At 37.2% G+C, this 26,296-nt stretch overlaps 1 long non-coding RNA gene across 3 annotated transcripts in view; it reads right to left on the bottom strand.

Annotated features, from left to right (window-relative positions):
• Positions 1 to 22,727, bottom strand: part of LOC122211886 — a 161,731-nt gene extending 139,004 nt beyond the window's left edge. For all 3 annotated transcript variants that reach the window (XR_006198884.1, XR_006198886.1, XR_006198885.1), the window contains exon 1: positions 22,481 to 22,727. This is a non-coding gene — a long non-coding RNA (uncharacterized LOC122211886). The remainder of the gene's footprint in view (positions 1 to 22,480) is intronic.
• Between the last annotated feature and the right edge of the window lie 3,569 nt (positions 22,728 to 26,296).

Genomic DNA, 26,296 nt, shown 5'->3' with positions numbered 1-26,296 from the left:
GGTGAAACAAGTTATAATTAGAGCTAAGTGGACTGCATGTTGTTATACTTGGGATAACTATCAGTGATAAATGAACTATAAATGCACACACATTTCCTTTGAGATCAATTCAGGGAAGAAATGAAAACATGTAAATAATTAGACAAAAGTCAATATGGTGGCCAAACATTACATCCCCAATTAAAATTATACAGTGTATAAAGCTGTATAAAGCTATACAGTGCATAGCTTTCCTTCAGAATAAAGGGTTAATTAGGTTTCCTTGAAAGAGACTGCATGTCAACAAAAGCAAAAATAAACAAGACTTGAAAACAGAATGGAATGAGCTCTTCCATGAATCTGTAAGACGTAAAGTAAATGTGTGTGTGTGAATGCATGAGTAGTTAAGATATGTTGAAGCAGGAAGAAAGATCTGAGACCTCCCTGCTTTTCTTTCTAAAAGAATTATGGTTAGGATGTTCTGAAGGTTCTGCATTTAAGAAATATATTGATAGAAAGAACTAATAAAACTCCCAGCTATAGGAAATGTAATTTTTAGAAATTGCTCAACAGGAAAATAACAAGCAGGTAAATACTAGCAAAAAATATAGAGTCAATCTTGAGGATTAGCAATCACGAGATTTTTCCATGAAGACTTTCAGCTGCTGATATGAGGTTTGTATTTGCCATAAAGTAAAACAAGTAAGTACTTATATTAAAACTTGAGAGAAAAATCACTTTTTCTTATAGCCTAGTAAATTGCAATCAATACTCTGCTTGCCTAGTAGTAGAGATATTTTTATCAATTTATCTGCAATTACCAAAGAAATACCATGCAGAGGTAATTATGTGCTGTTCCCACTTTTTGAAAAGTAGTGTTTTATCAAACAGTGCTTGGATATGTCTACTGGCCCTGTACAAATTCACAGGGAATCTAGAGAAACTGCAAAGGGAAATGTGTCCTATTTCACGATTCCATTTCCAAGTTCTGTAGAGTTAAGCACCCAACTGCTAGATATAAAACGGTTATGTGCCTCTATTGGTCTGACTTTTATTATTTTATCAATATCTCTGTGGAGATATTGGAGAGGCCTATACTTAAAAGATACACTATTTTACTTTTATTGACTAAAATCTTTCCTTTTTTTCCTTATGTTAATTATAAATCTTGTGCTTTAGATCCATATGGGTTTTTTTTTTGTAGTTTATTAGCAGGCCAGAAGACAATATTATAATGGGTAACATTTAATGAGCATTTATCATATGCCAGGCAGTATTTGAAGAACTTTACATGAATTTTCTTATTTAGGTTGCACAACAAATATTGGAAGTAGACATTTTGTTATACCTCGATTTTACCAGTGGGAAGAAATAAGGCACAGAGATGTTGAGGCATGTGCTTGGTTGCAAGACAGGCAAGGAGCAGAGCATTAACTATGTTAAAATACATAGTTATCTCTGCAGCCCAATGCCTGACCACAGATCCATATTCCCTCTGTTACAAAACACTCAGCCAAATAAAAGAAGAAAAATGTTTTCTATCAACAGCCAGCTTTTCAGGCAAAATCACCAGTTGCTTACAAAAGGTGATATTATTTAACATAAATAAGTAAAAATTACAATGTTTTATGTAGCTTAGGAAGAGATATAAAAAGACAGGTGTACATAGTTTTTGCACACGTAAAATATACCAAGATAATGCCAAAACCTCAGTTATGGTGAGCACATAAAGTATTATTTTAAAACAAAATACATCAAGAACTTAACATATTAGAGGCTGTTGTTCCTTTGACACGATGGCTCAAAGGTAGGGGAAGGATGACTTGATCACAGGCAAACTGTTGTTTTTTAAAGACTACAGAATTATTTTTTTCATGTCATGGATTATAATAATTTTTAAATAAAAATGCCCTATGTTTAATACTGTGTTTGAAAATCTTTTGTACAACCTTTTAGAACTATAGTGGTTTGCAAATATTGGAGAACCAAGTGTGAGAGCACCTCTCTGTGGTGGGAAATTATTACAATTTTAAAGAGAAAAACTGATTTTTTCAAGAGCTAACAATTGTCTTGTGGATTTTCTGACCTGTTTTTCTCCTGACTCCTAAATTTTCTCTTTTTTCTCCTATTAATTATTGCTAGTGGAGAAAGATAAGCAATATTTAGGATAGTATGCAACTCCTGACTTTCAGAGAAAAAAGCATGATGTAATTATGGATCTTGAGGAAAATCAAGGATAAATTAGTGACACCATATTTGTTTCTTCTATATTTCTAAGAGAGAATGTATTCATTTCCAGAATACAAAGAAAATATTTCAGTGTAAGTTCAACCAAAGAGGCAGAACCCCTAAGAGATTATATACCACCTTCCCTCCCTGATTGCCTGTCTATGGACTCTAAACTCCAATATTAGACATAAAGCAATAGTCTTAACGAGACAATCCCATAAAGTCAAATCCCTATGATTTGTGTCTGAAGCTGGAGCTTGAAGGTTACAAAGTAGGCAGTGATAGAGAGAAGATATGTATGAAATACATCAAGAACAATCAAGGAGCCATAAACAAAAGCTGGAGGCCACAAGAAGAGTCTAAACCAATGTTAATTCCTAGGGCCTCTGACCTTAGTTGTGTGGTTGTCCTGCAGAAGTGAAGGCCTTTCATCATGGAACTCCATACCTACATTAGTCTAAGAGTAGAAGCAGAAGGAAGATCCAATGGAAGCTGGAGGAATTAGAGTGCTTGCCACTGCCTCTCACCAATGGGAGGAGCCAGTAGATGAATGCCGATATGCGTGAGCTACAGAATGGCTGCTGCTTCCTTTCCTAACTCCAATCTCCCATAAAACATTCTGTTGTGCTTCACCCTAACCAGAACTGTACAGGAAATTCTGGAAAATGTAGTTAAGCCTAGCCACGTAGACACATCACAAAGCCACCACAGTTTACTGCTTGTCAACTCAGCACCCACACATATCTCTTAAACTATGCTAATCTCCAAATATGGAAACTGACAAAATCATGCTTCCACTCAACATGGCACAACTATCTCTGATGCACCTGCAAGCTGACTAACCCTTTCCACAAAAAGAATACAGAGTCTCTTTTTTGTCTCTGGGTGATATCATTTTTCTACCTGTTGGCTCATACTCTCTCATTGATATCCTGTAGCTTAAATACAGAGATGTAAAGTTAACCACTATTAACCTTAATCTTATTTTATATGATTAGAGGATGAGAAAGGAAAGAAAAACGACAAAAAGTTGTGTGATGTTAGTATGTATACACAAAAACATATTCACATCAAAATAAGGAAGAAATACTCATAACTGTTACAGTCCATGTGTCTCCAACAGGTCACATGATCATAACTGGTATGTATAACAAGCTTCTTCCACTAACATTCCAGAAGCAGGCACTTCTGTTGGTCACTGTTTCTTCTGGTGAAGTTACCCAAACCTTCATTCCTGAAGGATCTGGGCCATTAGAAGTCCAGCCTGAACTGGGTTAGGAGAGTCTCCACTGGCTTGAATGACAGGGCCTAAGAATATTAAGGGGCACCCTGGAGGATCTGCATTCTGTGCATACCCTCCTTAATCTGCATTGTTGAGTCAGCCCAATGTTACCCTGATCAAAAAATCACTCCAACGAGTACAGAAACCCTATTTTTTTTTTTTCTGTTAATTCAGGAGCCTAATCAGGCTCGTCAAAGTCTCCACTTCCAGTTCAATGCTATCATTGTCATGTTCCTTGTCAGAAGCATTACTCTCTTTGGAACTAAGATCTCAAGACTCCCCAGACTTAAGGTCAGGGAGATAAGAAGCATACATTTTGTTAGTGATTTACTTGCAGTAACAATGGAGCAGCCTCCTCCATTTCCCTACCTTGATTTCCTTGGCCATGAACTCTGACTGTGGGACAAATCACACTACACATGTAGTGTGCTGAACATATAGAGCATCCTGGAGATATTACTGCAACCCTGGAAGGTCTTGCCATCTAGCTGGCACCATTCCATCATAAGGCCATTCCACCATTCTATCAGCTGTTCTATAAGGAAAATCATGGTTAAACCAGTTAACTCCTCAAGATTGGACCCACTGCCACCTTTCATTTCCTGTGAAATAAATGTCTTGGTTAATAAGGATGCTGTGGAGAACTGCATGATGATAAATAAGGCAATCTGTACTACACAGAAGGCATTCTTGTGGGAAGATTGGGTAATCAGCAGTGCCTTGGTGACTGGAAGTTCATACAGCTAAGCCCATGTAAACCTACATCTCCGTCATCATGACCAATTTTCCACTGACAGGGGTAGCTAGGGAAAATGGTTCACTGGTCCACAGCATATGTCATCCTATCTAGGTGAGTATTAAAATCCTCTTTTATTGCAGTTACCCTTGGTAAGCCTTTGCCTGGGACACAAAAATGTTCAGACTGTGTGTCTATTTGGAGAGGTATCTCCACATGAATCTTGTCACCAGTTTTTCAGTCTCATTCCCTCTAAGACTTTGATCATCCAACCAAACAATTGTCCATAGCCCATATGTCAATATAGACCTGTACCTCTGGCTATTTCTCTTTCCAAGCAAAATGAATACCAGGAGCACTTTTCAAGTTCTGGCCACTGGGAATATTTCCCTTCCCTATCCTGTAGTGCTATCCCAAAGTGGGGATATAGTGTTGCACTGTCCTCTTTTGAGAAGTGCCCCAAATATATGCAGGATCATGGATTAACCAAACCTGAGTTTTTTGTTTTCTCATTCAATTGACTGAAGGGAACTTCCTGTGAGATGCTAGCTGTGCACTAGAAAGAGAAATTAATACAGCAGGAGGAGGAACCATGGGTGCTTGGGTCATTTCCTTATGCATCTTCCTTGTGCCTTCAGGGCCTGTTAAGCCTCATGTCATTCAGACCACTTCCATTTGATGATGAAGTACTACTGTGTGTACCCAATTTCATGGCTTGGTGGGTCAGACAATACCCAATTCATGATGGGCAGTTCATATTGCATGGTAATGTGGTGGTTTATGGTCCACTTTTCAGTCTCTACTAAAGCCCAGCAGCAGGCCAAGAGCTGCTTCTCAAAAGACTAGTTATTCACATGGCTCACTCCAAAATTCTAATGGTCTATATAATGATTGACCTGTATTGGTCTGTGCAAGGCTCCTATCAGCATCACTATCAGCCACCAACACTTTAAGCACCATTAGATGAGCTGGGCCACATGGTCTGTGATCAAAGCACATTAATACACAGTAGACCGGACCTGTTGCAGAGCCTTCTTTTATTTGGGGCCTGACTCAAAACTGGTTTACTTCATAAATGGGACACACAAATTCCATTAATTCCTACAATCTTTGGAGTAGTTGAAATGATTTCCTGAAGACAAATTACTGTTGTATAAGTATACTCTGATTCCTAAATAACAAACAGAAGTTCAAACCAGATTTGGAGACATTTACAAAGATACATTATCAGGGAATTTAAAATGTCTATTCGCCACTCTTTGAAGATTGAATCGTTTCAATGCTTCCATTGGTGGTTCATGTGGTAACATATGCCTATGATTCTATTTATGTGATCATTTCTTTGGTTAAAAATTATGGAAAATATTGATATTACTAATTCATTAGTTTCAGTAAAATTAATTCATGCTGATTTCTAGAGGTGAAATATCAAGATGGAACACAAAAAGCTGAAAATGAAAATCCATAAAATGTAGTACTAGTTTGGGAAATCTAGATGATGGAGAAAATCTAAAGAAATGTTGATTTAGCCCAAAAGGAAGAAAACAAACAAACAAACAAACAAAAAAGACTAAGCTTTGAAAAGGATGTAAAAACTCCCTTTCCACTGGATTTAAAAGAAGGAAAAAAAAAAGAAGTCAGGAAAGCAGGAAGGCAGGAAGGGAGGGAGGAAGAAATAAATTAATGAGTAAGAAAAGGAACAAAGGAAGAAGAAAAAGCCTAGATTCTCAGCACTGGAAGTATACCATACATAACAAAAATGGCAATAAAGATGTTTCCAGGTTTTATTTTCAGAATTCATGTGTATAATTCAGAAATCATAAATGTTTACAGTTATCACTAATATTGCATAGTAAGGTAAAGACTGAATTTTGAGTAAACAGGTGATTTCTACTATAGAGAATAAAATATATGTGCTCTGCTCCCCTTCTTGTTTGCCTACATCTGTTTCCAACTTGGATAATTTGGCTTCCTTCTCTGCTGCATGTACACAAATTAAACAGAAGGTTGATCCAACATGCTGTTTATTCAAGTTAACACCTTGTTAAGATACAGTAAATTTGCTAATTTATTTGCTATATTTAAGACTAATACCTTATTGTACAGCAGGTTTTATTCCATGTTTTGGAAAGAAGTGCTGATGCAAACCTCTGAGGTACCGATGTAACTGTTAAAAACTCCTCCTCCTTTTGTTAAAGTGCCAATTCCCTTTTCTCCCCGCTGTGACTTTTACTGCTTTTTACGCGGAGACTGCGCAGTGTCTTATCCTTCAGGAAGCCCTCCTTAGTAATTCACACTGGTGAGCGGGCTCCTTGTAGGAGTACAGATGATTAACTGCGCGCCCTCCTGCCGTTCTCAGTCAGCAACCCGCTCTATAACTGGCTCAAACAGATGTTTCTCTTTTAGATCTTTAAGAACTATAATTGGGTGGAAAAATAGCATGTTTCACTTAATTCAATTTACTACTTGCATTCATTCGTTAGAGAATTCATTTAAAATCCACATAAATATGCTGTTTTGAATACATGAAGGGACCATGAGTTATATGATTCTGTCCATATGTCAGTGAACTGTATTGCATGGCGGTTGACACTAATACAGGGCAGCTTAACTCAAATTTAGACAATGCAACCTGAACTTATGCCCAGCTCACTTGGTGACAAAGGTCTTGATGGAGTCTAAAGTTCTCTGAGGTCAGGTAACTTGTCCATCTGTATCACTGCTATGTGTCTATTTTCTGGCCTATGATATTAAACATCTGATAAGTGTTAAGTAAATATCATATTTAAATATATATGGTATATATTTATAAACATTAAATATATATTATAATATATTTATTTAGCTATATGATATGATATAAAAGAGTAATGGAAAGTATTAAAATATAATTGTATGATTGTTTCTTACGTACACAGTACTTTTGTTATGTGCAAGTATCAATAAGTTATTCTAATTTACTTTGTATTTTAGTGGGCACTAAAACCAGAGTACAGGGATATATGGGGGAAAAAATCAACATATTTTAAGTATTTGTTTATTTATGTGAGAGGACCCAAAGATTATCATAAGCTTGAAAGATGGAGTAATTTGTGCATATGATATGTAATTTTGAAATTTTTATTAGTGGATGAAAGTGGTTGAACAAAGTAACAAAAGCCGCCACTCAGTTGACCGTTCGGTATTTCACATTTGTTGCTTGCTACGTGATATTTTAACATTTGTCTGAATTTGAAACAATATGTCACATTAATTTATCAGAACACTGTATAATAAATACTATATAATATTATTATAAATACAGAATAAATATCCACAATAATGGATATTTCTTTTGTTAGATGCATATTATTCAGGATCACTTATTATGTTTATATACTTATGATATGAAGTAGAAGACTGTATTACATCTTGGAGTTTGTTTTAGAAGATAGAAAATTTTGAGGAACCATAATTTTAGAGTTGGGCCTAGTACTAACATCCAATGCTTAAATAGTTTAATAATTTATTATTAGGGTTTTACTATATGTAGTTGTTATGCTTCTAAACATTTTCTCTGCAGTATTTCTGGGATAATTTACACTAAAATTAGTTTTTAAAAAGGTCATAAAATATGAGAGTTAAACATAAATCCAGAGAATCATTCATTTTTAATTTGCTTCACCAATGCCTGGTACATATCAAGAAAGTCATCTTTCCTATGGAGTGAAGGATGTCTGTATATATGGCACATAATTTTTTTTTTTAATAAACACCTTGTCATATTAAACGAGGCAGTTTGTAGGGCATACTAAGGAGTTCAGAACACATGAGAAAGCTATTTTCTATCTCTTAATAAAGTGATTAAAATCATTCGTTGGACCCGTGGAAGTCACATAGTGACAACCTAAATAATTATAAATATTAATCTTCATGCAACTCATATCATCTTCCAAATTTAGCAAGTAAGAGAGGGCATTCCTAATAAGAGATGTAGCACACACATTTTTTTTCATAGCAAAACATGGAATTCACCAACAAAATACTAAAACATAACATTAATTTAAAAAAATTAATCTGTCAGAATCATAATCTATGTCATATTTCTGATCCTCCACAAATTATAGTCATCATTTTGTCACTCTATTTCAGGTACAATTAATTCCTCAATCTGTTTCCATAAGCTTCAAAAACATCCTTGGTCCCGTTATGGACAAATTTTCTTCTATTCATACCTTCCTTTTTATCGTTCAATTTATCTTCCATTTCACAAATTTATTATAGCATCTTGGATCATCTACCTATAGTTCTCTGTATAGTCTCAATGTTATACCAGAAGTCAAATGACTCTGTTAATTTTCTCATTGATAAGGATTTTCACTTGGAGGCAAATTGTATCTCCTTTCCCCCTTTTATTAGTCAAACACTTTATACATATTCATGTTAAGTAATAAAAGAAAATCTTTAAGAAAAAGAAAATCCACAATATAACAACATAAAAGCCAATCAATTTATGTAGAAGAAATTTAGGTAACAGAAACCTAGATTCTTAGAATGGAAAAAAAGTTTTTTGCCTTAATGCAGAGAGTCCCTGTGTAATATCCCAGAAACATGGTTAATAGTCTTTGCTTCAACAATTCTAGCAGTGGGGAATGCACTACTTCATTAAGGAGTTCATTTTATTGATGGACAGCTTTAAAATTTGAAAGTTCCACCTGATATTTGTTCATGTTTTCATATAGAGCATGAGCAAAGTGCAAATCTAAGGTAGCTGACCTCATCTACACTCTGAACAGGAGCATCTTCCCTGTAACCATACCTGTGCGTGTTTTGTATTCCAGATGATTTGACAGCAAATAGCCGTGTAAGAATATCTACATAGATTCTTTTATTTAAAATTTTACAAAGATAATAAAATACTTTCTTAATAACTGAACTCATACTCTGAAATGAGAACCTGAACACACAGTGCATTACAAATCTCTTTTTCCTCCTCACTAAGGATAGGATGAAACTCTTCACCCATGTGCCTGAAATAACTCCAGTCTAATCTGGATCCTGCATGATGTGCCCTCTATAGGTTATGCCCTATTCAACATGACCTACAAATACATTTGCTTTTTTTTAAACCAAGTGTGCTAGCCTATTGCTTTTGCCCTTGTTTAAAGTGTAATCTTTTACAATAAGCATTGTGCCTTTCAGAAATAACCTTGCAGGGCGCCTGGGTGGCTCGGTTTGTTAAGTGTTCAACTCTTGATTTCGGCTCAGGATCTCACGCTGAGCATGGAGCCTGCTTGGGATTCACTCTCCCCCGTTAAAATAAAGGAATAACGTTGCTTTCTTTCAGTGTATCTGGCTAGATGCTGACTGTGAATGTGTAGGGCTGTCCATCTACCTGAGCTTTAGATGCTGTGAAGATAGAAGTGAGATTAGAGTGTGAGGAATATCGATATCAAAGCCCTTTTGGAAGGTAAATCCAATCCTGCTTAGTGTTTGAAATCAAAATGTAACAATATCCAGCACCGGGGTAATACCTGTGTAACCATAATGATCCCAAGTATCATTAGCTGAGGAAATTACTGTGTTTGAGTTTTACAGAGGACTGCAAAAATCACCACAATGTCTGTAGCAGTTAAGGATAGCACTTGATGTCTTGGTTGGAAGATATTTGGGATGGTACAAATACAATTTTTCTTTTAAGTTTATTTATTTATCTTGAGGGAGGCGGGAGCAGAGAGATAAAGGAAAGAGAAAGGAAAGGATCCTAACTGGACTCCATGCTTACAGCACAGAGGCTCAAACCCATGAACCGTGAGATTACGACCTGAGCCAAAATCAAAAGTCCCATGTTTAACCAACTGAGCCCCCAGGAGCCCCAGCACAGTTTTAATTTGAAACATTTTCATATATACACCATCCTCTACCCTCTAACCAAGACATCAACTACCATCCTGAAGTATCTGAATTTAAACTAAGTGTATAAACCTTAAATAAAAAACTGAAAAAAAAAAACTAAAAAAACAAAAAATTACCTCTAAGTGACAGAGGCTGAGATATTTATCTAATATATCATCCTGGAATCAGTACAGGTTCTTTGTTTATGTTTGTGTTGTCTAATAACTTAGTATTTTTAACTGTACGTAATACAAATTACTGCTTTGTCTGTAGTCCATAGTATGTCCAGAAAATCAGAAGACATTAAAAAATGAGGGGCTCCTGGTGGCTCCATCAGTCGAGCGTCCGACTCGTGATTTCGGGTCAGGTCATGATCTTACTCTTAGTGGATCTGAGCCCCACCTTGGGCTCTGCGCTGACAGCATGGAGTCTGCTTGGGATTCTCACTCTCCCTCTCTCTCTTTCTGCCTCTCCCTTGCTCTCTCTCTCTCTTTCTCTCTCTCCCTCTCAAAATAAATAAACATTTAAAAAAAAGAAGACATTAAAAATGAGCACTACTGTAAAGGTACAATATTTCTAAGGACATGTTTTATATAATTTTACTCAAAAAGACTGCAATACAATAAAAATAAAATAAATGAATTAATACTTGCCACAAAACTAAGTTAAATTGATATTCAATGCTAGGTTGTACTAGTGTTGACACAAAACTAAGTTTGACACAAAACTAAGCAAATGTAGATTCAGGGATTTGTTTAGACCTTCCTACAATGGTTTCAAATGTGTAAGAACAACTGAATGATTTACTTCTTCCCAGGTTAAGGGTGTTGATCTCACATTTATTTGTTATTTGAGAAATCTTTCTAAACTGTTCTGCAAACAAGTATGAAAAATAGGGATAGGAGTTTCTGAAATGATAAAAGGAGATTCGTGATAGTAGCTTGCGTTTGGAAAGAAGACTCATATTAAAGACTAAGATGTAGAAAAATTAGCATTCAAATATTGTATTAAATTCAGAGAGTAGTTTCACTAAATGAATAATAAACATATGGAACATGTCACCAAGGAGACCAATTAAAAATGTGGTAAATCAAAAGTACTGTCATCTTTTCTGGTGGAACAGAAGTAAAGGGAATAAGACAAGAGAATACAAGTAAATGTTTTCTTTATTGGAAAAGTTCAGCCATTATTATTTTCTTAATATGGAATACACAAATTAGTCTCTCTCTTGGCGGAAATTTCTAGCATCAATCTCACCTTTGCATATGCAGTTTTTTAAATTAACATTTTCCCGTAAGAATTCTATCCTAAAATACACGGAACTAAAATTGCCATCATTTTTTTTTATAATGAAAATGAAGTTCAAAGAAGTTAGGTGGTATTTCCATTATTATGTAGATAGTAAATAGCAGAGAACCTGGTTGGAGATGTCCTCCTTAGTTTTACTTAGGTTGAGAGAAAATACATGTTCTCCTTGGGACCAAATTTAATCCAAGGCCACCACAGGTACTGCCACCATAATTAGCCACGGGGGAGGCAAACAGAAGAGCGTTTGAAGAAAATGATGTGGTCAATAGTTTTGTTTCTTAATTTTCCAGCCTTTTTCCTTACCTCTACTAATGACCCTATTCTACCACACTCTATTTTCTTTTTATATTTAAATTGCTTTAGTTGGCTTTCATTATCTGGTGCACTCCTGGACCTCCAAGCTTTCAGAGATGTCTTTCCTTCTGCCTTTCTCTTCACAGCATCCTATCATTCCTCATACCTGACTTCAATTTATATACTGCTTCCTCTTGGAAGCTTTTTATGACTCCCCAAATGTAGACTAGTACCTTCTCCAGTGTTCCCCCTACAGAAGTGTATCTCTCATTTTATAACTTATATTTTAATTCCTTTTACAATTAACTTCATTTCCCCCCAGGCTTAAGATCTTTGAGGACAGACACTGGCATTCTTGTTCTATATGTTATCTCTGGTATCTAACTGAGTATCTGTTGGAATTGATGCATATGTTTGATACTCAATAAACATATGTTAAATACATAACTCTCAGTTTCCCCTTCATAGCCAAGAAAAACCATCTTCTTCAGGGATTTTTCTAAACTTTGTGACAACTGTTTTGTTCTTTCATTTGTCTGGTACTTAAAGGCAAGTGAAACCCAGAATCTTGTCCTCAGTCATTTTTCCTTACTCTAACCCCTTTCTCTGGGAAATTTATTCCACGTACAAGACACAGACATCTGCTAATTTATTTCAAATCAATCAATATCCTCTGCTCAGTCCTTTATTTTTTTTATTTGTCTCATATATTCAACTTCTATTTATACTTGAGTGTCCCATATGCATCATGGATAAAAATAGCCTTACTTTTCCCCATAATAAACTTGTCCTCTGTTCTCTGCCCTTAAAAGGCATCAATAATTACCTAGTTTCTTAAGCTAGAAGCCTGGGAGGTATACCAAGTAGCTCTTCTTTCTTGCTTATGTATAATGAATCTACAAGATATAATTTATTTTCCTTTCCTTGCCACCCATGCTACTACTGCATTGGGTTAGTAGTTTATCATTTAATAATAATAATTTATAATAGAGAAGTCTCCATTTTTCACAATGTATCACAAATTTTCAAAAGTACAATTCTGAATCTGTAGTGCTCTCCTTCAAAATCCTTTACTAATTCCCACGATCTTCAGAACAAAAATTCAAATTCCTCTATATTACAAAATATCCTTCATGTTCTGGATAAAAATACAGCACTTACTTCCCCAAATTCTTCTTCTACTATATCTATACCTTTAGGATAAGTTCTAAGTATTTGGAATAAATTGATTTTCTAAAAAATGAAGCATATTCTATTTTTCCCCTGGCTAACAATATGTGTCTCCCGATTTGTAGCCCTTGCTAAGATGTATTTTTTCCATGATCTCAAGAAAATGTCCCCAAGCTGTGACAATGTAACATTATTTGCAAAATTCTATCACAGCATGTATCACATACTGTTGTTATTATTGTGTCACTTGTCCATCTCCCCTCATTAGATATTGGCTCATTGGGAGCAGGAAACCAAGTCTTTATTCTTAGAGCTCTAGAAACTAATACAATGCCCGGCACTGTTGTTTCCTTTTCTTAACTTGCTTGTAGGAACTAAATCTCTACCATTAGAATTATAAGCACCAGTGAAACGCCACTGGGGATATAGGTTAAATATGCTCTTAATAATTTATTTTTGGTGCACCTGGTTGGTTCAGTCGGTTAACCATCTGACTTTGACTCAGGTCATGATCTCATGGTTTGTGGGTTCAAGCCCCACCTCAGGCTCTGTGCTGACAGCTCAGAGCCTGGAGCCTACTTCGGAATCTGTCACCATCTCTCTCTTCCCCCCTGCTCACTCCCTGTCTCTCTCCCTCTCTCTCTCAAAACTAAATAAACATTAAAAAAAACTTTAAAAAATTTATTTTACTAAGGCTTAAATATGTCAATTTATTTTTATATTAATTTAAAAATTTTGTGAATGATAGTAATTATTAATTATTCTCATTTTACAAATAAGACAAATTTTCCTGAAGAGATTGAATCCCCCATTATTGTGACATCATCACATCCTCATCACATTACATTCTAGAAAGGATGTCTTCCCAAACCTGAGAGGCAATTGTTGTGGCCCCATTGCATTTCTTTTGCATCCTCAGACCCTTTAGTCAAAATCTCTGAAGGAACTAGTATTTCAAACACATGAGAGAGAAATTGAATAACAATAATTCTAAACACAATTTTAAATAAATGTAATAAACATATCAGTATGACCACTAAAAACTGTGATTGAGGAGACATGCAAATTCTGTATAACAGGTATTTAGGTAAAGATAGAGAGACATACACACGTGTACATATACATGAATACATATGAGTTTATATGTGCTTGATACATGTATGTATACATACACACAAAGATTATATACACTTTGCATACATATACATGTATAATACATATTTATTGCCTATACCCGACTTTAGAAGTACTAATAGTTAACTTCTCTGTATCTGTACCTCATTCTACATAATAAATCATACATTGTATTTCTTTTAGAGACAAGGCAATAATAAGTTTATGATTCTAGCATTAGAAGTCATTTTTAATTTTATGATTTTGACTCTTTTGGAAGTCATACTTAACTATATTATTTTCAAATATATATATTTTCTATATATATTTCAATATAACTATATTATAATATATAACTATATTATTAGGTATAATACTTTATACCTAAACTATTACTCAGTTTGTAGTATAACCAGATTGATGTTCTTTTTTTTTTTTAATGTTTATTTATTTATGAGAGAGAGTGAGACAGAGTGTGAGCAGGAAAGAAATGTTTATTTATTTATGAGAGAGAGTGAGACAGAGTGTGAGCAGGGAAGGGGCAGAGAGAGAGGGAGACACAGAATGTGAAGCAGGCTCCAGGCTCTGAGCTGTCAGCACAGAGCCCAACACGGGGCTGGAACTCACAAACCATGAGATCATGATCTGAGCCAAAGTCAGATGCTTAACCAACTGAGCCACCCAGGCTCCCCAGATTGAGGTTCTAAGTAATGTTCTAACAATACTATATATAAATCATAAGGAGATATTTATTTTTTAACCACACATTTCTTATGATTATATATATGAAAAATTCTTTTTGTTTTTTCCCTTTTGGTAGGGAAAGGGATTCTGAAATCATAGTTATAGTTCTAGATTGATGCCCTCATCGTTTCTTTACCATAGTTTCAATAATGACTTCTTGTTTCAATTCCTTACCTAGAAGTATTAGCTACCAGTCAAATTTCACTCTAAATATGGTTTCAGTTCCTAAGGAAGTCATGAGGGAAGAAAATCAGGGAAGAGAAAAATTGTTAATGGATTAACTTCTCTACCACGTAAACTATGGTATAGTATACTATACCATGTTGGGAAGGGGGGCCTGGGTGACTCAGTTGGTTAAGCATCCGACTTTGGCTCAGATCATGATCTCACAGTTTCTGAGTTCGAGCCCTGTGTCTGGTTATGTGCTAACAACTCCGAGCCTGGAGCCTGGAGCCTGGAACCTGGAACCTGGAGCCTGCTTAGGATTCTGTCTCCTTCTCTCTCTGCCCTTCCCCCGCTCACACTGTCTCTCTGTCTCTCTGTCTCTCTCTCTCTCTCTCTCTCTCAAAAATAAATAAATGTTAAAAAATTATAATTACATATGTATGGAGAATCCACATAAACATGAAGTATACCAAAGACAGGCAAAATGAGGCATATGTGTCATTCTGGATGAGAAGTGGGTAGGGGTATTGAGCTTAAAAGAGAAGGAAGGCTATTCACAGGAAGAAAGGAAAGAGTAGACGTTTGGTAAACAAAGGTTTGCTGGGCCATACAGAAACAATGGGACACAGAGAAGAATTTCAACAGTCTTTGCTAGTTTCCTTCCAGTCTACCACACCTGGATTATATTGTACTGCAGTTATCTAGAGTGACAGCTCCCTTCCCAAAACAGGTCCTCTATCTAAAAGTTTTTGAACACTTATAAGGAAGTAAAAAAGAAAAATGTCTTGAGTCTTCTGTTTCTTAAAAACAATCAGCCAAAAATAATCCACATAACAAAGAAACACAATTTGGGGTAGCAAATTTTGCTCCCCTACAAGTATAATTATTTTTAAAAGTATTATGTAGATAATGTCATTATTATTAATCAAATAATAGTCACAGATAATTATCCTTTAGTTGACATTACAATGTATCCTTCCATTACTCCTGCCTTCAGTCACTCTGCATCTCAACTTAATGGTGAGACTTTTATTGTTGGGTTAAAAAGTCAGAAACATCAATATAATCTGTGAGTAAATAAAATCAGTCTTTGTATCTACATCTATATTGATATATAAACCCAAATTCATATCCAAACCTAGATGTTTCAAGTACATAATATGTACCATAGTTATAACAGAAATGAAATTAGTATATATTCTGATGGATTTTATATCAACATGATGTTCTCAGTAGCAAATATCAATTTCCCATAAGTTCCAAACATTATATTCACATTAATGTAATTGCATATATTTTAGTATCTTTAAAAAGGGCCTTTAGTAGACAGGATTTGGGGAATAGAGATAACTGTAATAATACATATCCCCATGTCAAAATGCATCATTAATTTTATATTTCCTTTAAAAAATTAAGGTTTGTTCCATATTATCTTTTGCATAGATAATGACATACAAGGTTTCAACTTTATTCATAGCCAAATAAACAACATAAAATCTTTGTTAACCAAATTGAATAGTTGCTTTTTTGTGCACTTGTGTGCTATTATAGCAAACGCATAATATGGGTCATTTCTTTTTCTCTCAATTAGTACAATTATTCAATTCAGACATTTTATTTAGCTGAGAATTTTCTCAGTGTTTTTCTATTTCGTTAATCAAAACTGCACAGCTAAGATTGCAAATGAACAGTTCAATTTCAAAAATATTATGAATGTCATTTAGAAGTAGGCTCTGTTCTGGGTACTCTGTTAGAATCCCTTTCCCTGAAGAGATGGTTTTTACTATATTTTCTTTATATCACATAACAAATCACTAGTGTCCTACAGACAGAAAGTCAAAAGTCAGCCTTAAACCTGATGTTAAATTGATTCATCATCTGTAGCAGAAACACATAGAAATAAGGAAATTAAAAATCTTATTATCTTGGGATGCCTGAGGGGCTCATTCAGTTAAGCGGCGGACTCTTGATTTCAGCTCATGTTTGTGAGATAGACCCCCGTGTTGGGTTCTATGGGACAGAGGGGAGCCTTCTTGAGATTCTCTCTCTTGCTCTCTCTCTCTCTGCCCCTCCCTTGCTCGCTCTCTCTCTTTCTCTCTCTCTGTCTCTCAAAACAAGAAAAAAAAAATTTAATCTTATTATCTGTTGCTATGATATTTTCTATTCTCTCAAAAAAAAAAGTGATGGCATTGGATAATTTCTTAAGAAGTAATTTATTTAAAGATAAATAGTGTAGGAGCACCTGGGTGGCTCAGTCAGTTAAGCATCCGATTTCAGCTCAGGTCATGATCTCATGGTTCATGAGTTTGAGCCCCGTGTCGGGCTCTGTGCTGACAGCTTGGAGCCTAGAGCCTGCTTTGGATTCTGTGTCTCCCCCTGTCTCTCTGCCCTTCCTCTGCCTGTGCACACTCTGTCTCTTAAAAATAAATAAACATAAAAAAATAAAGATAAATAGTGTAGGACTATATAATCCCCTAATGTTGAATTTACTCTGATTGTTTCCTTTTAACTCTTCTTAATTTATTACTTGAAATTGAAGAATGAACTTTCAGTTTTTCAATTCTAGCAGCACAATTTTTCTTTCTCACATACTCTTTTTAATATTAGAGCTTTATTAAACTTCTAACAAACAAACAAATAATACATTATAATGGAAAGCATGATTTCAATGAAAATCTAATTTCTAGTATCCTAATTAGCCGAACTAAAAGAGTAAAAGTAGCTTTTGTAAATGGTCTTTGCTCTAAAATACACTTGACATTACTTGTTGCTACTCTTACCTATTCTGGGTATTGTTTTTCCTATACTTTTTGGGATTGTTTTTTTCTGCAATTGTTCCCAATCCTGATTATTTTGATTGAAAGTGTAATTCAGTGACATTTACTGAATTACTGCCAAATGACATTTTAGCTATGATGGATACAAATATGAAACAAGCACAGACTCTATCCTCAAGCATTTACAAAAAGTTGAGAACGCCAACATTTATTGAGCACCTAATGTGTGCCAGACAGCTCCTGATCCATATTACAGACTCCATCGCTCATGTTCAAATAACTATCCTGAGGAGAAGGTATCTTTATCTATTATTTATTAATATGAATGGCTCAGAAACATTAGATATATGTGTCTTAAATAGGCCAAAATTTGATGATATTAGCAATAATACCAAACACACTATGCCTATGACACCACATTACCTGACACTATGGGACTATGACACAGGGGGCAGAGGGAAAGGAAACTCCCAGGGAGGGGACTAGAGAGGAGATATACATGTCCAAGTGCTGTCACATAGCAACACAGCAGAGTCTCTGGGTGAATAATAAATGCCATCAATGTGTTTCCATGGGCCATGGATGTGGGATAAACTTCTCAGGTTCTCTAGGTAGTTTGAACATTGTTTCTTACAAATGAACATTGAGTTTTTTACCTATCATATCATCCTATAGCAGTAGATATGATAGAAAGACATATGGACTTCTAACAAAAGCTGTTGAGAGAACTTAGAGAATATATATATGTATGTGTGTATATATATATATATATATATATATATATATATATACACACATATATATACATATATATACACACATATATATATACACATATATATATATCCATATCAAACACAACCACAATTAACAGTTTACACAGGTAAATGCAAACCAGTTTTCCCAGAAGCCCTGACATTGCTGACTTCAACCAAAGTAGATCCACCTCATACTTTTACTTTTTCCTCATCCCTCTTAGAAAATTTAGAGCCTAGCTACCTTTACATTTGATCCTGCAAAGGACCTTACTGTGGACACTAACTCTGGGACCATCCTCAACCTGTGTCCTCTCATGATGCAGCATAAGCTAAGTAAACCACCCACCACTATCTGAAAAAATAAACACTCCTCACCTGTCCCCCACTTATTTTGTTCCACTCTAGGCACTGTGGGACAAATTTGGACCTGCTGCCAATACCAAGAGGTAGAACTAATCGCTCTCAGACTGGGGAACACCATCTGGGCTATACTCAAAGTAAGATCATATCCCCTACTGCTGACTGCAGATGACCTCCAACTTTAACTTCTACAGTGTTGCTGTGCCCCTTCCTTTCCTGAGAAGTTCCTACCTTTGCCAGTGTCACCTACACACCCCTTGGTATATTGTCTAACCTTGGCAATTTACCTCTGCGCTGACAAGATATGTCTGGAAGCAACGTGCCACATGCACATCACAGGGAACACGAATCTGATTGAGAACAATGGGAACCATGCTGTTGACAATTCAAGTCAATCAAACATACTAACATGACCACAGACATTAACACCTAGGTTAGGAATCCTTCTTCTATTCTACTTCTACTAACAACACCGATTCCAGCTAAGCCAGGCTTTAAATATCTCTTGTGACTCAGAGATGCCCTCTAAGATGCCTCTATGGGCCAAGTTTAACTTCAAATTAGCAAAAGAAAACACCCTGTTATTAACTGGTGCCATAAAATAAACAGAGTGATGGGCTACTACCTATCAAGTCTCATTGAGGGAACACTCAGAGATTGCATTCAGCTAATAGCGTGATGCTCTTGATTGGTGCAATCAAATCAAAGATGCTATAATTCAGAACCAATACCAGCAGAGTCTACAGCATTACAGAGATAAAATTATAGCTCTTACTAACCCCTGGGATGATGATAAATGTAACCCCTACCAACAATGTACGCCCTTAAAACTATTGGCCTTTTTTTCTATTAATTGTAATAATCTCTCTCCCTCTCCAGTGGAAGCCCCATTTATTGAAGTGGAAAGAAATTGCACTAGCCAAGTGTCCAAGGGAACTTTACCATGTATCTCCTCCCTGGCTGCCAATTACTCTATACAAGGAAGGCAATGTATACAACATAGTATGTATATCAAAAAAAAAAAAAAAAAAAAGGCAAGTGTTACCTAACAGTCAATGGCAGCAGGCTCTACAATAATTGCTACTCTGGCTACCCAAAGTAAACAGTCACAGCTCCTCAAAGTTAATCTCAGAACACATTAGCCAAGTATACAATGCCTAACCACTTATTCATGTTATTTTTAATGTCATCCATCATCCATTGAAGTAACTATACTTGGGAGAGGGAACAGCCTTGTTTAATTCCTTATGACGTATTCTTAGCCTCCACTCATTAGTAGTTGGCATTAAGCACAGGCCAGACGAGAGAACTGAAAGATGAACTGGTAGGAATCAGTAGCCCTTCTTTTTATTTTGGAGGGGTGGTAGGATCAAGTGACTGGGGGAAGAGGCCTCTTTATTATTTTTTAACTATGTATTTATTTTTGAGACAGAGTGAGACAGAGCATGAGTGGGGGAGGGATGGAGAGAGAGAGGGAGACATAGAATCAGAGGCGGGATCCAGGCTCTGAGCTGTCAGCACAGAGTCCGACACAAGGCTCGAACTCGGGAATGGCGAGATCATGACCTGAGCCGAAGTCGGATGCTTAACTGACTGAGCCACCCAGGCGCCCCCTCAGTACCTCTTCTATAACTGAACTAAGACATCGTAAGCCTTCAGTGCTTTGCCTCAGTGATACCATGGCATGTCTGTCACCCACACCAGCAAGGGAAAGCTTACAGGTTCCTACCAACCAGTACTCACCAGCAGTATGAAAGCTTTAGGCTTATTTCATCAGTTACCTGAGGACTGAGGAGGTCCATTCCAATAATGAGAAAATGGACAGTCTGGGGCAGAGGGAGGCAGTGGGGAACAACAAGGACAGAAGCATCCCTTTAGCAAACTTGGTCCAATTTTAATAATCAAATGAGTAATTATCCTTTTAGTCTTCTCAAGAAGCCAGCACCTCTTGGATCTGGGGTGGGGGCAGGGAGGAGCTGGATCCCATTAAAGCATAAAGGCTTTCTGGGATTGGCAATATCTGGGCACCAGTGTCCAATAGAACCAGCCAGTGTCACTTATTTTGGGGGTACAAACTACAGGTAGTGTGGTAAAAAAGAGATTGTCTGCAAGGAAGAGCCAGCTGGATCCCTCTTTGGGGGCTGGTTCCTGCCACTGGCTAAGGAGGGTGGCAACAATGGGAGGAGGGTTGCCTCCCAAGCAGACCTCTGACACCGACTATAATCCAACCACATTAAGAATGGTAATTGTTCCACCGATTTACCAGAGATCATTCAATTTGGGACCCCCATGACCTTAGGGTCTAATATAACCGCTCTTGTTATTTTAGAGTTCATGCATAAATGGTTTGAGGTGGTTTGTTTGGCCTGTGATGGGAGCATGTTCTCCCTGTTGATTTAGGCCAGATGAGGTCCTGTTTGTCGTTAACAGGCAACACTTCATTTGGAGTTTGTCTTTCATGAGTTTCCATTAAACCAGGGCAGCTGTGGCCTTTGAATGGCTTTAGCATTAGCCATAACTGCCAGGAAAAAAAGGACTTACATTTGTCAGGAGCTCCCCTGAGAAACTGGATGGACCAGGACTCAATTCAGCTTCCTCCAGACTGGTAAATCATCATGCCGAACACACTGTCTGTTGCCTGATAAACTCAACTCCAATAGCTGACGGAGGGGATCTCTGGCCTTGTCTAATGCTCTCCACTGACAGTTGGCCTGGGCCTTCATGAGGCCTAATGCAGGATCGGGAGCCCTCCAAGGCATAAAAAGCCCACATTAACAAGGTACATGTGTACTGAGGTCCAAAGCCTCCTTTGGTGTTTGGGTGTTCATTCCCATCTTTCACACTAATTATGGAGATCCTTCAGTAGGTTCACCATTTTTTTCATCTTCACTAAGACAGCCAATAGTTTAATTTCAGCCCCTGGTATGTAAAGTTTGCTTCCTGTCAGATACACTCTACATAGGCAGGCAGACCCTTTTATATTTGTTTCCTGGGTTCAGTCCTTAAAAAAGAAGCTAGGCCTCAGAGTGAAAGAGGGGATACTTTTTCTGCTCCAAATGAAAATTGGTCTTTTCTTTCTGACCCTTCCCTTTTGCGTTTTCTGTTTTTATTTGTAGGTGGTTACTAGCAAAGAGGAGTTAGTTGTCCTCGTGACTATCATGGTAGTATTGTGCGACTTGCCCACTAGAGGGCACCAGTTCTCTTCCCGAGGGTCCTCCACTCGGGTCTCTCCCCCCTTATCCCTCCCAATCTAAGCACCTGGGTCTGCCCCAGGGTTCACCTGGTGAGAAGCAGCTGCAAGCAGGACCCATTGTGCAGCTCCTCTGAAGCACCTGTTCAGTATGACATCCACCACCTTACGAGTCCTGAGAGGTGCAGGAATATAAACCTCCTTGCCTTTAGCCACTTCAATTAATGCCTTAACGGTACAGCCCAAGGATTGGGTTCTGGATATCACTCCAGGAATGGGACAGAATGACACCATCCACAACAACCAATCCCAGTGTGAGCGCTGCAGAGGCAAACCAGCTCTTTACCAAGGTGTCTCCCTGCAAGCTGGGCTTAGGAGACCAGCCTTGGCCTGGTACCTCTGCCTTATCGACTCATTTTTCTGATAAAGGGTCCCCAGAGAGGAAGATGTCCTCTTGGCCCAGAGTATCCCAAATCATCAGCTAGCCACAGAGAACCTCACCTGCTATAGCCATTCTGGTGGATGGGCAGCCCACCCTCAGTATAGAGGTCTGCTCTTTTCTTCCTTTTCTTTTCAGGCCCACAAGCCTTAAAACGTCCAGTATCTCCTAACGGTCACCCAAGCATGCATGCTCACCGCCTTCCCTGGGCAGCTGGCACTTGTGATCCCAAAGACAACTTCTAATGGCATAGGTTCACTCAAACGCTGGTGCGTGCTCCCTCGACCTGGCTAATGAGGCACACCAGGAGATCACAAAAGCACGGAGTGCCGTGCAACAAGATGCCACTCCAAAGCAACAGTGGGGTGTTCCAAATTCTGAGCCCCAACAATGCAAGGCCATTCAGGATTGTTTGCCCATTGTATGGGGGCTGTTCAAGGGAAAAGATATGCCCACCATCAACAACAGCACACAATGAACTTGATTTGGGTGACACTTTGACAGGTTTGCATGGTTCGGGGCTAGGTGGAAGGAGTCCTCCATGAGACCCCACAGAGGCTACAGTTCTGGAGACCACCACCAAGAAGGAGAGGACGGCAAGGGAGAAAAGGATTGGAAAGGGGCTTTTGTGTCCAGCTGATGTCACTCAGTAGCTTGGTAGGGAGCCTTTGGGTCAGAGAACCCCGAACGGCAGCAGCAGTTTCGTGTCTTATAACTACAAGTTTCTACCTTATCAATGGCCAGCAGATGTGGGCTGAGGTTTCTCAGGGTATGCAAAGCTGGCAGGCTCTGAAAGCTAAAAACCCGCTTCTTTGGGCTATTTTTAAAATAATTGGATATATAAAAATTTGAGTTTGGCACCAGCAGGCTTTTGAATGAGCAGGTCCCAGCCTGCTATGAAGAGTAAACATAGGGCCAATATACAGAAGCCATCTTTGGCTCATTCAGATAACAACTAGAATACTGAATGACACATATTAGTTCTCGTAGCCAGAGGACTGAGTAAATTGCTTGACATAGAAAATATTCTCAGTATTTATGAAAACAGGAAGGCAGAAAGACAGGCAGGCAGGCAGAGCCAAGGTGTGAAACAGCTATAAAGGGAATGCAATGCAGACCACAACCATTCAACCTGGAAACTTGCTTCCTTATTTGAATCAGAGCTCTGTCAATTACCAGCTAGGCTTTTACCCTTTATTAGCTCTCAGACATTGGATGACTCACTTAACCTTTCAGTGCCTTTGTAATCATCTATAAAATGGGCACAATAAGGTTTTTCTCTTAGCATTTTTATGAGGAGTGTGTGAGTTAATATATGTAGCTAAATTAATAAGTATTGTATAAATATTAGCCTTACTTTGTGTGATCCAGTACAGGAGTACCAGTTTTGGTATATTCATAATTTTTTGCACTATATTGCTTCTATATTTTGTGTATTTAAACAACCAAACCGACGTCAAATACCGTGAATTTTACCTCCCAGTCATCTCTCCAATCTGGTTTTCCCTTTAGCTTCAGAGGAGCCACGGTCCCAAAAGCTACTGCTTCATCTTGCTTGTCTTATATCAATTCTGACCCCTTTCTAGTCTTTTGTATATTCTGTAGACAAATGATGGTTTCTAAAGTTAAATCTCATATCCTCCCCGAAACACCACCAACATAATTGAAACACTTTCATGACTTTCTAATCCTTTGAGATAAAAGACTCAGATGTGCGATGGTCTGTATATGTCTGACTCATCTGGACTATAACCACCTTCCCAATCCAATTCCAGGTCCCATTATCCACCCCCTTTTTCTTCAATTCCATAAATATTCTACGCTCCCTTCCCTATAACACGTTCTGTCTTCTGTATATTCCAGTGTGTCCTCTGTTACCTCATATTCGGCCATAGCACATCCCAGCCCCTAGGGATTTCCTACTCTTGTTTCAAATCTCAGATAACTACATGTTTCAGGGAACCCTGTCTTAAAAATGATCAGTTAGGGGTGCCTGGGTGGCTCAGTCGGTTAAGCGGCCCACTTCGGCTCAGGTCATGATCTCGGGGTCCGTGAGTTTGAGCCCCGCGTCAGGCTCTGTGCTGACAGCTCAGAGCCTGGAGCCTGTTTCAGATTCTGTCTCCCTCTCTCTGACCCTCCCCTGTTCATGCTCTGTCTCTCTCTGTCTCAAAAATATATAAACATTAAAAAAAAATTTTTAAAAATGATCAGTTAAATCCCCTGCCCCTTATGTTTTCATAGAACCACATATATCTCTTTGTATAACTTATCCCAGTAACATTTATCCAAATGAATATCAATAATATCTTTTCCCAATGCTGACAAAGAGCTTATTATTAAATCTGAACACTAAGCTCACTTTCTGGCTCATGATGGCCAGTCAATACATGTTTAGTAAAAGGAAATAAATGAATTAAAACATGTGTTGATTACTTCCTATGGGCCAGATAGAGTAACTTATAAAGAAATGGACACATTTGAGCAATGTATTTATTTTTAGGGGTCTTATCCTTAATTTCTAACTTCAAATTGCAATTGCCAATTACAGTTGACCCTTGAGCAACCTGGGAGTTAGGGGTTCAGTAAAAAAATCTACATGTAACTTTAGACAGCCCCAAAATTTAGCTACCAGTAGCCTAAGATTGACCAGAAGTCTTGCCAATAACATAGTCAATTACACATACTTTGCATGTTATATGTATTATATACTATATCCCAACAATAACCTAAACCAGAGAAAAGAAATTTTTAAGAAAATCATGAGAAAAAATACATTTACAGTACTGCACTGTATCAAAAAATAATCTGCACTTAAGTGGATCTGCCATAGTTCAAACCTATGTCATTCAAGGGTAGGCTGTACTGAAATTTAAATTAGAGCCAAAGGTATAAAGTAATTGTCCTGATTCTTCACTTCCAGGCACACAGAGTTCAATTACTGACTATTGTGTATTTCAAATATCTGGTGCCAACAAAATAGAGAACAAAGAAATAGTCATTGAAAATAATAAAATGAGATTTTACTTAGGGAAATGATGTATACCACGATACATCTGAGGAGAAAATAATCTGGAGCACACATTGAAAGGGCAAGAGTTACCTAGAAGATGGCAATGCCATACAAAGCCTGTGTGATGGTGGATAGCAAATTGTGTATGAGGTGATAACAGACATCCAAAAGGCCAATGATTCCCTGTGCCTCATATCAAATTACATTATGCTGCCAAACACTGAGATTATGGTCCCCATATATCAAAATAAAAACAGCTCATGATAACCCACCTGCTTCTGTTGGGCAATATGTCGTGAAATATATAGGAAACTGGTGAGTAAAAATTAATTTAGCACATGTTTCTGGATGTTAGTAATATACCTTCAGACTATTGCAGGACTGGGAAAGTAGTTGATGACGCTAAATTATTTACTACCAAAGCAGAGCTCTGCTATGAATTGATGACATTAGATTTCAAATCTCCTTTTCTGTGAAATTCTTCTTTGCTCTTCACTTCTTTCTCTACAGGACCCGTGTGGCATCAGTACCTTGCTTCATGGACACCAATCCATATTGTCCTAGTAAATAGTTTCACACATTCCATTTTGTTTTGGCTGTAGAGATACTGATTAATCCTAAATTTGTGATTATAACTGCATTCTTATTTATATATCTTTAACTTCAAGAATACATAATACTGCAGGAAAAACCATACATGAGATTTAAAGCATGAAAAAAAATGCTTAATCTTGCTAAATCACTTATTACCAGTTTCATTGGGGCAAATAATTTAATTCATGAGACTTAGATTTCTTATCTATAAAATATAAATAATACAATCTTGCTTATAATACTATTATGAGTCAAGTGTTTATAAAAACTATTG

Source organism: Panthera leo, chromosome F3 (assembly GCF_018350215.1).
Source record: "Panthera leo isolate Ple1 chromosome F3, P.leo_Ple1_pat1.1, whole genome shotgun sequence".
NCBI classification, from domain to species: Eukaryota; Metazoa; Chordata; class Mammalia; order Carnivora; family Felidae; genus Panthera; species Panthera leo.
The sequence above is the reverse complement of the archived record's forward strand: the minus strand, read 5'-3'. Positions and strand labels throughout refer to the sequence as shown.